Source organism: Panulirus ornatus, chromosome 6, assembly GCF_036320965.1.
Source record: "Panulirus ornatus isolate Po-2019 chromosome 6, ASM3632096v1, whole genome shotgun sequence".
Lineage (NCBI taxonomy): Eukaryota > Metazoa > Arthropoda > Malacostraca > Decapoda > Palinuridae > Panulirus > Panulirus ornatus.
In genome coordinates this window covers 14,732,406-14,750,393 of record NC_092229.1, presented here as the reverse complement: position 1 = coordinate 14,750,393, position 17,988 = coordinate 14,732,406, and the positions used below count along the sequence as shown (strand labels likewise).

The 17,988-nt window shown below is 44.2% G+C and overlaps 1 protein-coding gene across 3 annotated transcripts in view; it reads right to left on the bottom strand.

Annotated features, from left to right (window-relative positions):
• The window catches only part of NANS (N-acetylneuraminic acid synthase), a 70,397-nt gene extending 62,209 nt beyond the window's left edge, over nt 1–8,188 (bottom strand). For 2 of the 3 annotated variants that reach the window (XM_071662574.1, XM_071662572.1), the window contains exon 1: nt 8,037–8,188. The gene's annotated coding sequence lies outside the window, so the exon portion shown is untranslated. The other variant, XM_071662573.1, reaches the window with a different exon arrangement.
• Between the last annotated feature and the right edge of the window lie 9,800 nt (nt 8,189–17,988).

Sequence of the window (17,988 nt, the reverse complement as noted above, 5' to 3'; positions counted from 1 at the left end):
ATTAAGTTGATTAAAATGGCAAGTGTTAAACGCGATGTCTTGTAAGGTTATTCGTTAAACGCAGCGAAGCGTGGTAGTGATTTTTGTAGCTTTTCCCTGCCGAGTACGTAATGTGGAAATTCATACGAGTTTCTACTACTGCTCTACGTTTATCCAGAGACAGACAAGTAGAAAAACATTAAAGGAACACTCAAGATAGTACGTGAATAATTAAACACGCACTTCTCAGACATGGTAACGTATTAACAGCAGTGGATTTCACAAGAGATTGGGAGAATCTGGGTTCTTATGGAGACAGAAAATAGTGGAGACACAAGTTCGTATAGAGTGTATGTATACAAGAAACTTGCCCTACACCAACATGTTAAAGAGCACACGAGAATCAAAGGAACTGATATACAGCATTACGATCTCCTATATTTACACATTAACTTGGAATATCAAAAAATTATTATACCAGAAAGTAATCATGTACTGCCTGAGTTTGATTAGAGGATAAATGAGAACATGAAGACAGACGAAACCAGAATCGGAAACTTCACAGCGCGAAAGAATATTTTTGGGAACATCCGATGGGAAACGGAGTTGTGCACAGATGATACTTTTCGTTGTGGAGCGTTGTGCGAAACTTATATCAGTGTAAGAAGAGGGGTACCATAAACTTCATATACAGAGGGGACAAAATAGAGAGGTGTGGTTCAGTAAATAATGTCAACATGCGAAAGAGCTTAGGGATATGCTGTGTAGAAACATGAGGTACTGCACTGCAGCCAGCAAGCATTTGAAAGGTATTAAGAGAGCAAGAAATGAGTACTGCTGGATGAGGAAGGAGCAGAGAACTTTGAAAAGAATATTGTGGTCAAGGAAGACGACGATCCAAAACTTTTCCATGAATTCATTATGAATAAACCATCAGTTTAGGAAGCAGCAAATCAGGGGAACGGATTCAGTGGTTGATTTGATGATAGGTGCGTTTTCACAGTGGAAGGCTTTATATCCCCCAACACCACTGAGATGGAACGGGGAGGTCTTGAAAATCAACGAAACATCTAGAGAATGTTTACATAGAATATCAAAGAACCTCGACCCATATAAGACTCGTAGTGCCCATAGAATTTCTGCATATGTGAAGAAATGTATAGATATGCCTGACATGCCACTTGAACATATAATTGGAGGAAGGTAAAGAACCAAAACTACTCTGTAAATTTGGAAAATATAATTAGATGCAAGTGGATGACTAATTGCAAGGAGGAACTACCTAAGCCAGAGACAACACAGCTTCAGGGAAAATGAAGTCATGTGTAATGAACCTCTTAAGACTTCTATGAGACTGAGCGAGTCCCGTTTTTGACAAGAAAAAAAAAAAAGGTTGGGTGGACTGTGTAAGTGGACTGCCGGAAAGCATTTGACACTATGCCTCATAAGAGGATGGTAAAGAAACGAGCTTCAGGCAGAAGTAGGGGAGGTTCCTGTGATAGCCAGATAATTAAATTGGTGGAAGGGAACAAAGGTTACACGAAGGAGAACCCTTCTCGAAACGGGTAGGACTCACTAGAGGTATACCACATAATCCAGTCCTGAGATTATTACTCTTCTTGATCCAAGTAAATGACTCGCCAGAAGGATTTGACTTATGACTGAGTACATTTATCCCTCGATAATCAGGGAAGTAGAATGTGTGGAAGATTGCATCAACTGACAAGGGGACCTAGGCAATCTCCAGGGTTGATATGATAGTGTTGACTAAATTCACCCCCAATGAAATGTAAAGTAATGAGAATGGAACAAAATGAGTGAAGGCCTCGATACAGATACTGTCTAGCAGAAAATTGAGCTGCAGGAATTTGTGGGACAGAGACTAGGGAGTAGACTTTGTACATAACCTGTCGTTTAGAGCTCTAACTTAGAAGAGTCTGCTGACAAATGTTAAATGTGCAATCAAGTACACGGCTAAAACTAGAATATATATCTTAACGCTATGTTCCTAAGCTAAAAGCTAAAACTAGAATATTTTCCATAAGTTTCGTCGCCGATCTTAAAGAAACACAATGAACAGGGCAAAAAGAATTATGAGAGCTTTGATACACGAGAGGTTAAGTGCCATGAATGTGTCCAACAAGGAAGAGAGAAGAGAAAGGTCTTACTATATCACAGTTTTTGAGTTTTTAAACATGTTTGGTAACGTCGACAGAGAAGAGTCCTTCAATATATATATATATATATATATATATATATATATATATATATATATATATATATATATATATATATATATGGGACACGAAGGCCATAACAGGAAATTAAGCAATAAACTTACTGGAAAAAGATGTAAAGCACTTTTTAAAGTATACGACCAGTGAGTGGGTCTATGGAATAAAGCGACTGATAAGATTATGAATGTGAAAAGCATACATGAATTCAAAATGCTGTATAATAGCAAAGTTCAAGAGATGCGGCCACACGAACAGAGGTTAATCAATGACCTGATAGGCGTGGCGATGACTAATCTAGATGGGTCTAAGGTTACCTAAGCTCGTGTTCATACGTTACGCACGTAAACTTAGACCACATTAATCAACTAAGAAATCGTATATTCTGTACGATCACAAATAATCATATGGTTATGGTAACATTTGTACACATATTGTTGTCATATACGAGCCTTAAGAGGTGCAGTTGTTATATTTGAGTTAGTGGACTTGTGTTGCTCGATGGACGTATGTTCTACGGTGGGTTTATTTGTTTTGTTGGCCTGCGTGTCTTTTAGGACTATGCTCTGAGGTGGGCTTGGGCTGTGGCCCCATCAGCCAGCCCCCTGTCTAATCAGCCACGGTTGACAAATAATACACCCAAGCACTCGCCTTCTAACCCTATGGTCGGTGATTGCAACCCATCCCCTAGCCTCGCTCTTTTGACCTTTCTCCATCCCGAGAGTCCACCAAGTTACGTAATAGATCAATGAATAAATGAAAATTACGATTAAATTTCCCCTTATATGCACAGACAGGAAATAACTGGTAATAGCAAACTGTACTATGAGCCTCCGTTGTTTGGCTAGGTGTTGCGATACAAAACTAAAGAGTCGAGGTTCGAGTCCCTGATGTGGCAGCCGGTTCAAGGTAAACCCGGTTGGCTGTTCATTCTCGACTTTCAGGCGAGTCGGTGATTGGGTAACTGGCTTAAGCTGGGAAGTTTAAGCCCCCGAACAAAACGTTATGGCCTTTGGTTATTGACTTCCTCATACTGCACAAGGGTCGTGCTATCATGTATATGGCCTTATCATCGCGCTCGACTGATTGAACTCCATTCCCCTTAAAAAATATGAATAATAAATAAATAGAAAAAATAAAATGAAATAAATACGAAAACAAAAATCGTCAGGAATGGAGAGATAGCATCCTTATTTTATGGTTATTATTCCGTAAAACGCAATCTAGATTTCTTTCCATAAACGTTTCATTTAGGCTAGGTTAGGTTAGGATAGATTTTGAAAGACCATCACAGTCGAGTTGTTTGCACTTTTATTTATTTATTTTTTTACCGACCGTTGCCTCGTTAAACGCACGAAGCAACACAATCTTTTTTTTTCATTTTCCGGTTACATATTTTTTTTTTTTTTCATCACCCCGAAACTGACGAGGTGAGGTTCATCAACCATTCATCACGACGTACGGTTGTACAACTGGCCTACGTGTTGTGTTAGTGTTTGCTACTGTTACACTGACACCACGGCCATCCAAACCTTACCCTTAACTTGGGAGCATAGTACAGCTATCAAACCCTGCAAGTGAACTAGTTGGTCAGTGGTAAAGGCTGCGTTAGATTGGATGGCCACAAACTCATTATCCTGGAACGAGACTTAAACACAAAAATCATTAAGTGCTAGACAGGGAGAGGGATGTGAGAGGTGGGAATCGCCGAAGTATTTGTTGGCCGGCATACGTGCCTGATCAGAGTAGATCAACACACTGTGCTACCGCTCGACCGCTGAGGGCGTGGTCAACAATCAATACTTGCCACGAAACCACGCCTACCACACTCATCAGCCTCTTGCCACGCCCACACGCCTCACGAACTGACACAGCCTTGCCTGCCCTACCCCATCCGCGGTCTCGTTAATTTGTTTTCTTTCAGCGTTGGCGTTGAGCAGCCGTGTACGACGGTTTACTATTTTTTCCTTTTATTCTGAAATCCTTCAGGAAATTTGAAAGTGCTGTCTTCTCGCAGCAGAAACACCTGTTCTGAGGTGCAGACTGGCATCCGTTTCGCCACTGTGTCCATTTGGCAGAAAGAATGAATATATAAATAGTAAAATCCATGCCATTAAATTTCAGATATTTATGTGTCCATCAACATGAGTTGGGCCCAACGTGTTTGTATTGATGACGTCATGTTGGGACAAAAAAATGAGAAGGGGGGGGGGGGTTAGTGCTGTATATGAATAGATTGCATGGATTTCCAAGCGATTGGACTTATCATTTATTCAGTGTACTTTCTAGTTAGAAAGCTAGTAGAAGAAGGATTGATAATCGTATGTATGGTGGTTGACAAATTGTGAGAATGGACAGAGGTAATATATATATATATATATATATATATATATATATATATATATATATATATATATATATATATATTGGAAAGGATCACAATTTTGCGCGTGATCAAGGTATTCCTAGAGTCCACGGGGAAAGTGAAACACGAAAAGTTCCCAAGTGCACTTTCGTGTAATAATCACATCATCTGACTGTTATATTCCTCTCTTGTGTCTCCCCTGATGATGTGATTATTACACGAAAGTGCGCTTGGGAACTTTTTGTGTTTCATTTTCCCCGTGGACTCATAGGAATATATATATATATATATATATATATATATATATATATATATATATATATATATATATATATATATATATATATATCAGTGCTTGAATAAATCGAATGAACATTTGAATTGCGATTTACCATTCATACAAAATTATCACGTACTTGTGCGATCAAGTTATCACCATATATATATATATATATATATATATATATATATATATATATATATATATATATATATAATGAGATTTTCTCGTAGAACAGTCAAGACAGCCAGCAATAAAAATAATTGAGAACACCATTAGCCAACTGAAACATAAAACACTAAAAAGAATACACATCAACGTCAGGGGTCGGACGTATGATCTGGCTCAAGACAGATGTAACCAACCCTTATGATAGCTGGAGGTATCGTGTTATTACGCCAGGTATCTGAGGGGATATCGTGCCTCTGAGGCGTGGTAGCTAAGTGTTTACGTGCTTCTGTGTGGCTCTCTGGGGAAATGTGTGCCTCAGTCAGTAGGTTCTGGATTTTTTTTGTTCCCCTACGCTTGAACTCTGCAGTGTACGCACCACTAACAGGCAGGTCCAAGGGCCATTTTGTCCCTCATTACCAGCAACTGCTCAGTTCATATTACTGTTTTAAACTAGACTAACCGAACTAACTAGAGCGTACATAAAAAAAATCATATACGTATATATATATATATATATATATATATATATATATATATATATATATATATATATATATATATATTCTTTCTTTCATACTATTCGCCCTTTCCCGCATTAGCGAGGTTGCGTTAAGAACAGAGGACTGGGCCTTTGAGGGAATATCTTCACCTGGCCCCCTTCTCTGTTCCTTCTTTTGGAAAATTAAAAAAAAAAGAAAAAAAACAAGAGGGGAGGATTTCCAGCCATATATATGACAGTGTCACATAAACCTATATTTTGTATGTCAGTAATTGTCATTTATAAGTGAAATTGATATTTCCTATTCATTAATATATCATAAATAACTTTGAATTCCACGCTAAGGATGTAAGGGATCCAGATAACAGTACGCGACCTGATTCAGTTCTATATATATATATATATATATATATATATATATATATATATAAACAAACGCTAACAAGAATAGTCAAATTAAACCCGAGCTAATGCAGCCTAATCCACACTTGCATTACCAAACTAATCCTAAATCCCAACCAAACCAGTATTGCGTTAATATAACCTGGCATAATATTTCGCTAAGTTTCTATTGTTCTGCGTAGCGTGATCGAGATTTTCTTCCATAAACGTTTGAGTTAAGTGAGGTAGGACACGAAGTGGTATTTTTACCGACTTGTCCCGAGTTTAAAAAAAGAACGAACAATACTGTCAATTGTTAATAGAATTTTACATTGGCGCAAGTTCCTTGTTTTTATATTTTTCAAGATTTGTTTACATACAATAGTATTTCTGGCACTCAAGAACTTTTGGTGGAAAAAAAAAGTATATCGAGTTACATTACATGCATGGATTATATTTTTAACTGATATTTGACACCGCAGACAAACGCACACAGAATACAAATTCCCCTCATCCCTGATTTTGCAGTTGTGGATGAACAGGATACAATTATCTCAGGTTGTAGCGCTTCAATGAATAAAGAGATGAATAACCATGATCTACTTGACATGTAGGTTGCAACCCGCTATCTTCGATGTCAGAAATGAGTCCTTTACCCACCGAGTTACCACTGCCCACTGGAGAAACTTTAACTAAATTTGAGGTTATGAGTGGTAGGCTGGGTTGGTTGGGGATAGGCTGGTTAAACGTTGTGAGACATAGTTTAGGGTCGTGGATGGGATGCATAGCTTAGGGTCATGGATGAGACAAGTAGGTTAGGGTAATGGTTGCAATATATATGTGTATATATATATATATATATATATATATATATATATATATATATATATATATATATATATATATATATATGTTGGGGTCGTGGTTGAGATAGGTGAGAGCTTTGGATAAGACAGGAAGGACAGGGGTCATAGATAAGACAGGTATGGTGTGGGGCGTGGGAGAAAAAGTTTGCTTAAGCCTCACTGACGACCCTAACCAATGTCACCCGCCACGACCATATTCAATTTTCCTCATCCACGACCCCAATCCACGTGTCTCATCCACGGACGCATCTTATCTGTCTCACTCACGACCCAAAGCCACCTGTCTCTACCACGACCCCTGCCTCCCCGTCTCACGACCCCTCACTGTAGCTGTCACACGACGAATACCTAGTCATGACATTTTAAACCCCGAAAACTGTCATGCGTGTCAGGAGTCGACTACACACAAATATTGTCAATACTCACGTTGTGTACGTGACATTTATAGTACACGTAGACCAGCTGACGATGGTACATACATTTTGTTTCTGTCTCTGTCAGAGAGCTTGTGTGAGACAACCAGTGACAGAAACTTCTCAAACTTCTTACTTTTGTGCCGCTTCTCAGAAAAAATAAATAAAGCAAAATGCAGAGAACAATGTGGTTTGTTAATGCGATACGTCTGTCTGCTGCCGTTCCATATATGCTATAAATATGAATGAGAAGACATATCAAATATGAGAGAGGAATTGAAGGCCTCAGTCCCAAATATAGGTTTCTGAATGCGCAAGTGGCGTAAATTAACAAGAGATTTGACAAACGGGGTTATGTATCACTTTCCTTGCGTTCTTGTTCTTAAAAGTCTCACACTTTCGACATACGTATAATACTGGGAGGCACACTGAAGATGGTTCTTGTGCAGCGTGGGGCGTCCACAACATCGTCACCTCCTCCAAAAGGCAGATGCCAAGCCTTCTAATCTTAATGTAATCTCCCGGCACAAGACGATGTTGCCGTACAACAGTTGAACACACCGACACATGAACTAGAGCACCCTCCTGTTCCACATTAACAACCGCCAATACCGAACACGAATTTATACACGCGAGGTAAATTCGGATGTCTTTGCAACAACCTTAACTTCACGCTCCAAGCGGTGACTCAGGCTCACCTCGGAATTAACCAGAGGGCATTCGTTCACAAAGCTCTGTCATTCGCCGACAGAGGGCCGGGGTCGTAACAGTTTAACAAAGTGTCTACATGATTAGACGTTAGAGGGAGAAGAGGCGGTCTGGGGAACAGTGAAACTCGCACCACTAACCTCTGGGCGTGACGGTTTGTTTACATCGACGAGCAGCATCACGCAGGTCAGCTGAGACCAGCTGCGCCGGACCCGATGCTCAACACCGCTAAAGCAACAGTCTGCAGTTGTAGTCCCTTGTGTCTGTCATTAATTTCGAAAGTGAACTTACGTGAAGAATTACACTCTTCACGCATCAGAACGGTCTTAAAGAGATATAGAGAGAGGGGTAGTGAAGGAAATAATTATGGATAGTTAATTGAGGTTCGGTACTGCTCATTGATCCTACGGTAGTTGCTGCTCTTGACGCAGAGTCGAGGCGGCGCTAGTGTCGCTTGACGGTGTTGAACGTGGGTTTGCATGCGGGAATTTGCCCATTTTTGCACCTCTCTGTTTGCCGGTAAGTTGATATATTACATCTCGTAGAATTTGGCGCGGTTGTACTCGGTATCATGCAATGAGCTATGTGTCTAGAGCGGTAGAAGTCAGAATATTGTGGCTGGATAGTTCTTAGACGTGAGTCATATAAGACTTCGTCTTAAAGGGGTTTCGTTCAGGGATTCGTAGTCTGCAATGTTGCATGCAATATGTATACGGCTCCGTACTGCCATGTGATTTGGAGGGATTTATTAGCGTGATCAACAGTTGCAAGGCGTTCCACGAACACAGTTACCGCGAGAAGTGGCTTGGATTTGTGGTTGTGTATCGGTGTTGCGTGGAGGCCAGTGCTGATATGTGTAGGACGAGGCTCACGGCACAAGTGGCGGCATGCTAGAGGTACAGTGTGGCTGGTAGTACCCTGTTCACCACTGCCCCTGTGACACTACTTCCAGTGGTCCACACCACTGAAGGTATGGGTCCAGTGGTAGAACATGTATTCACGACCGTCAGATCTCTTGAATGAATATGATGGTATGACCCCTTGAACATGACGTGACCTTTGACCTGACCCTTTATGATAAGGTCAGACTCCAAGCCATCACACCGAAAGGTCATGATGCCCTTGTATTCAAAGTTTGCGCCGTCGTACTCGTATGCCATACGTCCCGTTGTGATGGTCTTAATGAGTATATTAATTACTTAGAATACTGCTTTATGTGTGTGTGTGTGTGTGTGTGTGTGTAGCTATTTTTTTTTTTTACAGTGCGGGAAGAGGTTCTATGCACATTGCGTCCCACCTCTTGAACAAAGAGAAGGGGCCTCAAAGGTGTCCTAGTATATATGGTTAGTACGGGGAAGAAAGTTCTACACTCATGGTTGCCCATCTCATGATTGTGTGTGTGTGTGTGTGTGTGTGTGTGTGTGTGTGTTTTGACCTTCTATAGGTCAACACAGTGTGGCGATGTGTCGCGAGTGGCCAGGTGATTTGACCATGGGTGGCCATTGTGGGCGAGGCGGTGTGTCCTGTGAGAACAAGGAGATGGTAGGCGTGAGCAGGTGGTATGGCCAGTGTGAGCCAGGTGGTGGTTAGTGTGAGCCAGGTGGTGGTCATTGTGAGCCAGATGGTGTGTTCAGGGAGGGACATATGGTGGTTAGTGTGGGTCAGCAGGTGACCAGTGAGGGCCAGGTGGTGTGGCCACTATTGGCCAGGTGAAGCCAGTGTAGGTCGGCAGGTGGTCATGGAGGGCCAGGCCGTGTCTCGAGTGTGGGCCAGTATGATCACCGCTGGCCAAGTGGTATGATCAGGTGGTGTAGCCAGTTGTGTGGCCAGTATGGGCCAGTTAGTGTTGACTGTGTCGATCAGGTGATGTGACCATTGTGGACCAAGTGGTGTGGCCAGTGTGGGCCAGGTGATGTAATCAGTGTGGACCAGGTGTTGTGGCCATTATGGGTCAGGTGGTGTGGCCAATGTGAGCTGGTTGGTGTGGGCTGTGTGTTGTGGCCAGTGCAGGCCAGGTAGTGTGGCTAGTGTGGGTCAGGTGCTGTGGCTAATGTGAGCTGGATGGTGTGGGCTATGTGTTGTGGCCAGTGCAGCCAGGTAGTGTGGCCAGTGTGGGCGAGGTGGTGTGGCCAGTGTGGGCTAGGTGTTGTGTCCAATGCAGCCAAGTATCGTGGCCATTGTGAGCTATGTGGTGTGGCCAGTGTGGGCCAGGTGATGTGGCCACTGTGAAAAAGGTGGTGTGGTCAATGTGGGTCAGGTGATGTGGCTAGTGTGGGTCAGGTGGTGTGGCCAGTGTGAGCCAGGTGGTGTGGCCAGTGTGAGATAGGTGATGTGATCAAGTTTGGCCAGGTGTTGTGACCAATTTGGGTCAGGTGGTGTGGCCAGATGGTGTAGCTGGTGTGGACTAGGTGTTGTGGCCAGTACAGGCCAGGTAGTGTGGCCAGTGTGGGCTAGATGGCGTGGCCAATGTGTGCCAGGTGATGTGATCAGTGTCGGCCAGGTGTTGTGGCCAGTGTGGGCTAGATGTTTTCACCACTGTGGACCAGATGATGTGGCCGATGTGGGCCAGGTAGTGTAACTAGTGTGGACCAGGTGATGTGATCAGAATGGTCCAAGTGGTGTGGCCCTTGTGGGCTAGGTGATGTGGCCCGTGTGGGCTAGGTGGTGTGGCCCGTGTAGGCTATGTGGTGTGGCCAGTTTGGGCCAGGTGGTGTGGTTAATGCAGGCCAGTTGATGTGGCCGGGTGAGTCAGGTGGTTATATCCAGTGTGGCTTAAGTGGTGTGGCCAGGTTAGGCCACGTAGTATGGCCTGTAAGGTGGCCAGGCTGGGGTCGCGTAAATAAACATATAAATATCGGTTTATCGGATTTAGTCAGCCAGTCGACTGAAGATACACAGGTGAGGCTTGACAGATATTACAGAACTGGAGGTCATGATTGTTACTAGTGAGCTACTCATTTGATTGCTCATGATTAAGATGAACTGGCTGTTTCCCACACTCTGGATAAACATATGGGTGAGGGAGGTACATTTAGGTAGCCAGGGGGCAGATATACAGGAATGTTTAACAGAATTGATAGTAAAATGTATACATTATGAACTTGATTGAACATTATGTGATGAACAGTTAGAGTAATACGGTAGCTGGCATGGGGTGTGGCCAGGTGGTGGCCAGTGTGGGCCAGGTTGTGTGGTCAGTGTGAACAAAGCGATGTGGCCAGTTTGGGCCAAGTAGTGTGGTTAGTATGGGCCTGGTGGTGGCCAGTGTGGGCCAGGTGGTGTGGCTATTGTGGGCCAGGTGGTGTGGCTATGGTTGGCCAGGTGGTGATGTGGCCAGCATGGGCCAGGGTGAACCAGGTGGTGATTAGTGTCAGCCAGATGGTTGGGTCTAGTGGTGGCCAGGTGGTGGCCAGGACAGGTTGTGTGTGTTCCCTGTGGGCATGATAGTGACGCTCCTAACCCCAGTGGTGAGCCATGAGTGAGTGTGAGCGTGTGTGTTGTATAAGTCATGATCCCCAGGTCACCAGGAGAGGGAGGCGCGGTGAGTCAGGCCACCAGCGCTGGGCCTCCCTCTCCCTCGCTCGGCATCCTCCCTTCTCCCGCACTCATGCTCGCCCTCCCGGCTATTCCACCCTTGGTAGAGATGATGCCCTGGGACCCATGTTAACTCGGTCGTCTTGTTGGCCCACTGGGCTACGCCTCCTTGGCTTCAATAATGCATGAGACCTGGCTGACTCGGGCACTAATATACTAGGTGGGAGGCAGCGCGTATTAAAAAAGAAAAGTGTGTCCCGCCAAAATTGAATTCATACAAGACTTTGGCGGTGATGTTTGGTGCCCAGGTCAACTCCCCAACACACACACACACACACACACACACACACACACACACCTTCCCGAGAACCACAGATTTATTAATTTACATGAAATCTATTTTGAGCCTCTCCTTAACTGGCTGTCTCACCAAACACTCCCAAAACGACTTATAAATAGAATCGCAGCCCGTCGGTGTGTTCCGTCTGTTGACTCTGCATTGTGGGCGGTGTTCCAGAAATGCTTAAAGTCATTGTCTTGGAGGAACTGTTTGTTGTTGGCACGGCGAACTGCCCTCCCCCCGGCACAAGCGTAAAGTGGAGGACAAAAGTCTTAAGCTGCGATGGTGTGAGGACTCGTGCCAAAAGCGAGTCTTCCGACGAGCGGTTCCTCCGAGGCGTCACACGAACAGTTGGTATCTCTGAGCGACGCCTCCACATACACGTCACTGAATTTCCTGAGATAAAACTAAAGAAAAATCCCGATATTTCTTAATTGTTCTCGTCTGTTTATCCACAGTTTCTTGGATTGACCCAAATAGGTTTTATTCCTTTTGATATGACCAACTTTAGTACAACAGTATGGCATCGGCCATTGGATGATTCGAACCTTGATCCGAACCAAGAGCACATATGAAGCTTCACTGTAGTCAGGCTTGCCAACTGCCAAGTTGTGATCCAGGCAAACCTCTCGTCATGCTTCATCAGATGTAAATAATCATCGAACGGTACTGGGAACAGACTTTTGCCTTTCACTGTACACAATACCGTACTCCCTCCCCACCCTGCTCATCATGCGCTCCTTGTCCATGTAGGTCAACACGTATACTACATATTCTCAGATATCCTTATGGACAGCCGGAATCATATCAGTGCTAAAGGTCCTGGATGTTTTACCGACAAGCAGGAGTTGGCCTGCGATGATTTGCCTCCGACTCGACTACACAGACTCCACTGGAGGGTCGAAACGAGTTCGATTCCTCTTCAGGGAAAACAACCACACTCCTTAGGTGTGTATAGCTGCCCTGAAAACCTTGTCTCCGAGCCTTCGTGTTCCCCTGGTGCGTAGAAAGCCATTTGTTTAGCGTCAGATGACGTTAGTCGAAGAGGTAGCTCGGCCGCGCTGTATCAGCAGTGCTTGTAACACCCACGACTGGAGGACCGGAGGAGTGGATGGCTAAGTACATGACGCCATCATCACCTGTTGGTCAGTCACGGCCTTAGGCAGGGGCAGCACACTCTTGACTTAACCTTTTCCATGACTCGGGTCATTCGCCATAACACATCAGCCTCGAGTCCTGGACGGTGGCCTCACACAGCGTCGCGTCTGGACAGTGTCAATCCTGGCATGAAACAACTGAACGTTACGAGCTGCCCCTCACCTGACCTCTTAATCCCCAGACGGAACAGCGGCAATGAGCTCGGTGGTTCATGACCCACAGCAGGGCTGACCTCACTGTCCTGTCAGCTTGCCTCAGAGCACAGGTTATACCGATCATGCCTGAATGCGTCTAGGACTATGTGACGCCCGATGCCAGAAGGCTTTGGGGACTTCGGCCGTCATTAGCGGTCCACCATGTGAGTCCAGACTTTCCACTTTACTGACAGGTTTCTGTGGTGCCTCGTCTCCCTGGACACTTCTGTTTGGATTCACGTGCAACATCGCCACTATCCGTCTCGAGAGGTAGCTTGAACTACAGAACGTATTGCCCAACCCTCCTAAAGCTCAACGCACAAACGGTAACCGCCCACTAACTCGGGACATTGGTTCTCCTTTTCCCTCCTGCAGAAGCTCCACGAGACTGGGCGATCATACACCTCTCCCATGAAACGCCCGCCACACGTACACCTACATCAGCACCACAGGACTGCCAAGGCGGCCTCTTTCATTCTCGCCTTACATCACCTGCCCTCGCGTTAAAACAGTCCTGCACCTTCATTAGCATCTTGCCCTGGACTACATTGCCTCTGTGCATTTACCCAACAAGGCCCTGTACTCCTTACTCGTGAATATCTAATCAAAGAATACGTATAGACTTGTGATTGCTAGGGCTGAGAAAGGCGGACAGAAACAAAAATAACATCGCAGTGCTTTATGGCGTGAGTACAGAGGTATTAAGCTGGTACACGTGATGTAAGATGATGATACAAAGATAAGGTCAAACAAGATATAGTTTAGAGATCAAAGGAAGGATTAGGCTGGAGTCCTGTGGTGCTGGCTTAGGTGCAGAAGGTGAAGGAGGCGCCCATGGTAGATGCGTGCTACCGAGGGGAGGATGTAGTGCAGGCTGAGGTCCTGAGTTAGCGAGGAGTTGCTCTTTGTGTTCTGTGCTGAAGGAGGCCATGGAGGCCATATGTCCCTTAGTTTAGAGAGCTTCTCCCGACGACTTCCTACGTGATGTCTTACCGGAAGGTTGTATGGGAAGTGAGGGCACGACAGAGCCTGGCCAAAAGGAAGAAAAGCAGAAGCGTGTGAGGGTTCCTGGAGTGAGTTTGGCAGCAGAAGACATCAAAGAGCTGGTTGCCGTCTTGTATGTCTGAGTCAGGAATTTCTGGACTGCCTTTGCCTTAGGTGATGGTCGGGTCAGGTCACGAAGGCAGTCCCCGGGAATTCTAAAAGCCTGTCGAGTGGCTGGGGAGACGAGGCGAGGCGAGGCGAGGCGGCTGCATAATGGATGAATGGCTCAAGACGAGGTGGCGGGATACTGCCGTATGGCCGAAAGTAGTTTTCACAGTCATTGAGGTCAAAGGTCGCTGGCTAGCCCTGAACTCTGACCTCAATAGTGGTCATTCGAAGGTCAGGGTGAGGTATGCTGTCAATTGCTTAACGTTGCCACCAAGCATATTAACACACCTCAGGGAAATATATTAAGAGATGATGAACGAGGTGACACATCATAACTCCGTGTTGCATAATGCGATGATTACAATGGTCAAGGGCGGCGCTGTGAGTGGGATTTAATCATCTAGGACTCGAGGACTGTAGCATTATGATTAATGATTACAACAGCCATATTGAAGGCTTTCAGCTCGCTAGAGCTATTATAGATCAAAGGCATTATAGTTTTGCTTCGTCTCGGAAAGCTCACAATGAATTAATATACATATTGTATATCTTTTACATGCAGTAGGTCTTGCAGGAACAAGGTATAAGACGCATTCTAATGGGGTGGGTTGAGGTTTTTTTTTGGGGGGGTCGCTATATTGGGGTTACAGTTTTCAGGTCATTAAAACTCGGTTGAAAATTCCGACTCACTCTAACGGGGTCGAGATTTTGGAGTCACTCTAACGGGGTCGAGATTTTGGAGTGTCTCTGACAAGGGTCGAGATTTCAGAGTCACTCTAATGGGGTTGAGATCATTATAACGGGATCGAGAGAGAGTTTCGAGTCGCTGTAATAAGGTCGAGATATGGGGGTTCATTCTAACGAGACAGAGTGTATCTTGTCACAAAAGCGGGTGGCGGGAGAACTTCGTTTATTCCGTGTTGGGTATGACCGACAATCAAACGAATATTTTTTTTTTTTTATGTGTGCTGAGTAATTTCTCCCCTTTGTGTTGGCTTTGATGCGTCACGTCCCTGAAATTACGTTGGTAATTTAGCATTGCAATAACAGCTGAAGTACACAGAATGACTGGTTGTGTGCTAGCTTGATATCAGGTTAATACAGAGTTTATTTTTTTTGTGTGTGTGAAAGACACCAACGCACCCGTTCTCCTTCATGGGAAGTCCCCAGTGATGTCAGTGTCGGTGTGTCAGACGTAGAAGTCAGGCTCTGAGTTGTGGAGTGTACAGGGATTTTGTGTGTGGCGATGAACAGAAATCGTGGATTTTAAAGTCTTTAGAAGTAGCTGGTTATATGTAGTGTGATTCTTCGGGTTCTGAAGACTTAAGGGCCATGCAATGATAGAAACTGGTGAAGTCAGAAGGTTAATGAGTCATGGGAGGAAGTCATGGTGTAAAGATTTCCTTGGGAGTAGGTAGTGTACTCATGCAAGTTAGTTGTGAAGTCTCCTTTAGTCCTACCTGAAGAAGACGATATCGTGAACCATTTTCTATGTTTCAGATCTCGGGCACAATTTACCACATACTCGTGGAATGTTCGGTGGTGACCATTTTCATTCTTTGCCGTATCACGCACGAAAATATATTATCGTTATAACCTTATAAGTAGACGTTTAATGACTTTCGATATCGAGGAGACCAGTGGAGGTGCATGTCAATGAGTCGTATCTCGGTTGTAAACACGCCTCGTCGTGGTGCAGTACAAACTGCCTGGCGAACGCTCTACCTGACGCACGAAAGCGGTCGTTTAAATTAATGGGCTAAGATCCTTTGTTGTCTGAGAAATCATGTGAGAAATTCATATAATTTCTGCGGTAATTAGAGGCAACAGGTCCAGTCGACGCAGGATAATGGAGGCATTTTCTTTGCATGTGTGGATAGTGTTTTTATTGTAGTTTATTTGTTGCTGCTTTTCAGTGCAGCTACCCTGAACTCAGGAACTGACCTCAAGGCAGTTTGTGACATCGCCGAGCACAACTCATGGGAGAGTGACATCAATGTGAGTAGTAGTATCAAGGAGAAGCGAAGTCATGGGAGAGTGACGTCGCTGGTAGTAAATACTAAGTGTAAGAAGATTAAAGAAGGGAAATCATTACTCTCGAATTAAAGGCTAATGACTTCATTAAAATGAAGTCATCAAGATTAATGATGTCTTTGTAGAGTTGTAGGATGAGTGAAGTCATGTTGAGTTGTGAATTCATAATGATTACTGAAGTCTTAAGCGCAGTTGTGATTTCAAATCATGGATGAGTAAAGACGTCAATGGTTGTGAATGCATTGAAAGAAGTGAAGTCAGGGGCAATACTGGCTAGTGTGAATTCAGGAGGGATTGATATGAATAATGAGGCTGTGAATAGTAATGAGTCCATTAGAAGTAATGAAGTCATTAAGTGGTTCAGTTTAGGGACAGAGGTCACTAGGAAGAGGAATGACATCGGCTACTGATGTCAAGGGAAGCAGTGAGGGGGTTACACGGCGAAGTCAAACGGCAAAGAATTTTCTCTGATAGTGAAGTCTTCGTCAAGTAGTTAGTGATGTTAAGTGGAAGAATGGGAATAGACATCATAGAATACTGTGAAGACACAGTAGGAGTGAAGTCACCAGCAGGGACATCATGCAGTAAGTGTTAGAACAAGTTAACAATAGAACACATGACATCAACTCATGACATGATTAAAACGCTTAAATGGCGTCAGCGACACACATAGTGGGGATAGGAGAGAAAGAATACTTCCCACGTATTCCCTGCGTGTCGTAGAAGGCGACTAAAAAGGGAGGGAGCGGGGCGCTGGAAATCCTCCCTTCTCATTTTTTTTTTTTTAATTTTCCAAAAGAAGGAACAGAGAAGAGGGCCAGATGAGGATATTCCCTCAAAGGCCCGGTCCTCTGTTCTTAACGCTACCTCACTAACGCGGGAAATGGCGAATAGTATGAAAGAAAGAAAAGATATATATATATATATATATATATATATATATATATATATATATATATATATATATATATTTCCATCTTACACGAGATTATGTAGAGGGTTGACGAACGTCAACACAGGCACTGCTACAGCCAGGCAGATGGCTGGTCCTCGCACAAAATATGGCGAGAATAAAGCCAAGACCACAGCTTTCAAGACGACTGTAGACCAACTCACGTACAAGCCTACGCCACACTGGTAAACGTAGTGGACTATCAGGAAGGGTCTGGCTTACCCCGCCAGCGAACATTCCTGCTGGCTATACCGATAATTCTCAACTCGTAAGCCGATTGCTCCTGCTTATATACAGCTCAGAGGAGCTGGTGCTGGCTGGCGATAATGGACGACAAGGATCTTGACAGGAAACGTTGCTGGCTATAAAGGTATTTTAAGAGTGTTCCGGTCCACCACTACAAGTGGCTGAAAATAGCCAAGAGTGTTAAACAGCCTTTCTGAGATTGAAAGTATAAGTAACGGGGGATTAGTGGGATGGGGGGGGGGGGATTATGAGCCACCTGATGTTTCAATATAAGATGAAATCCCACTTCAGTAGGAGTTCATACAATTTGATTTAACATGTAAATTTTCTATACATGTGGCACGACATGTTTCGTGGAGACAATCCACCTCATCAGGTGCCAGTACTTAACAAAGTTACTTTAATCCCAGCATCACACTTGGTTCCCGCCGTACAACAGCAATCTGTTTAGGCCAACCATAGTCTGCTATGTCTGGTCGTAA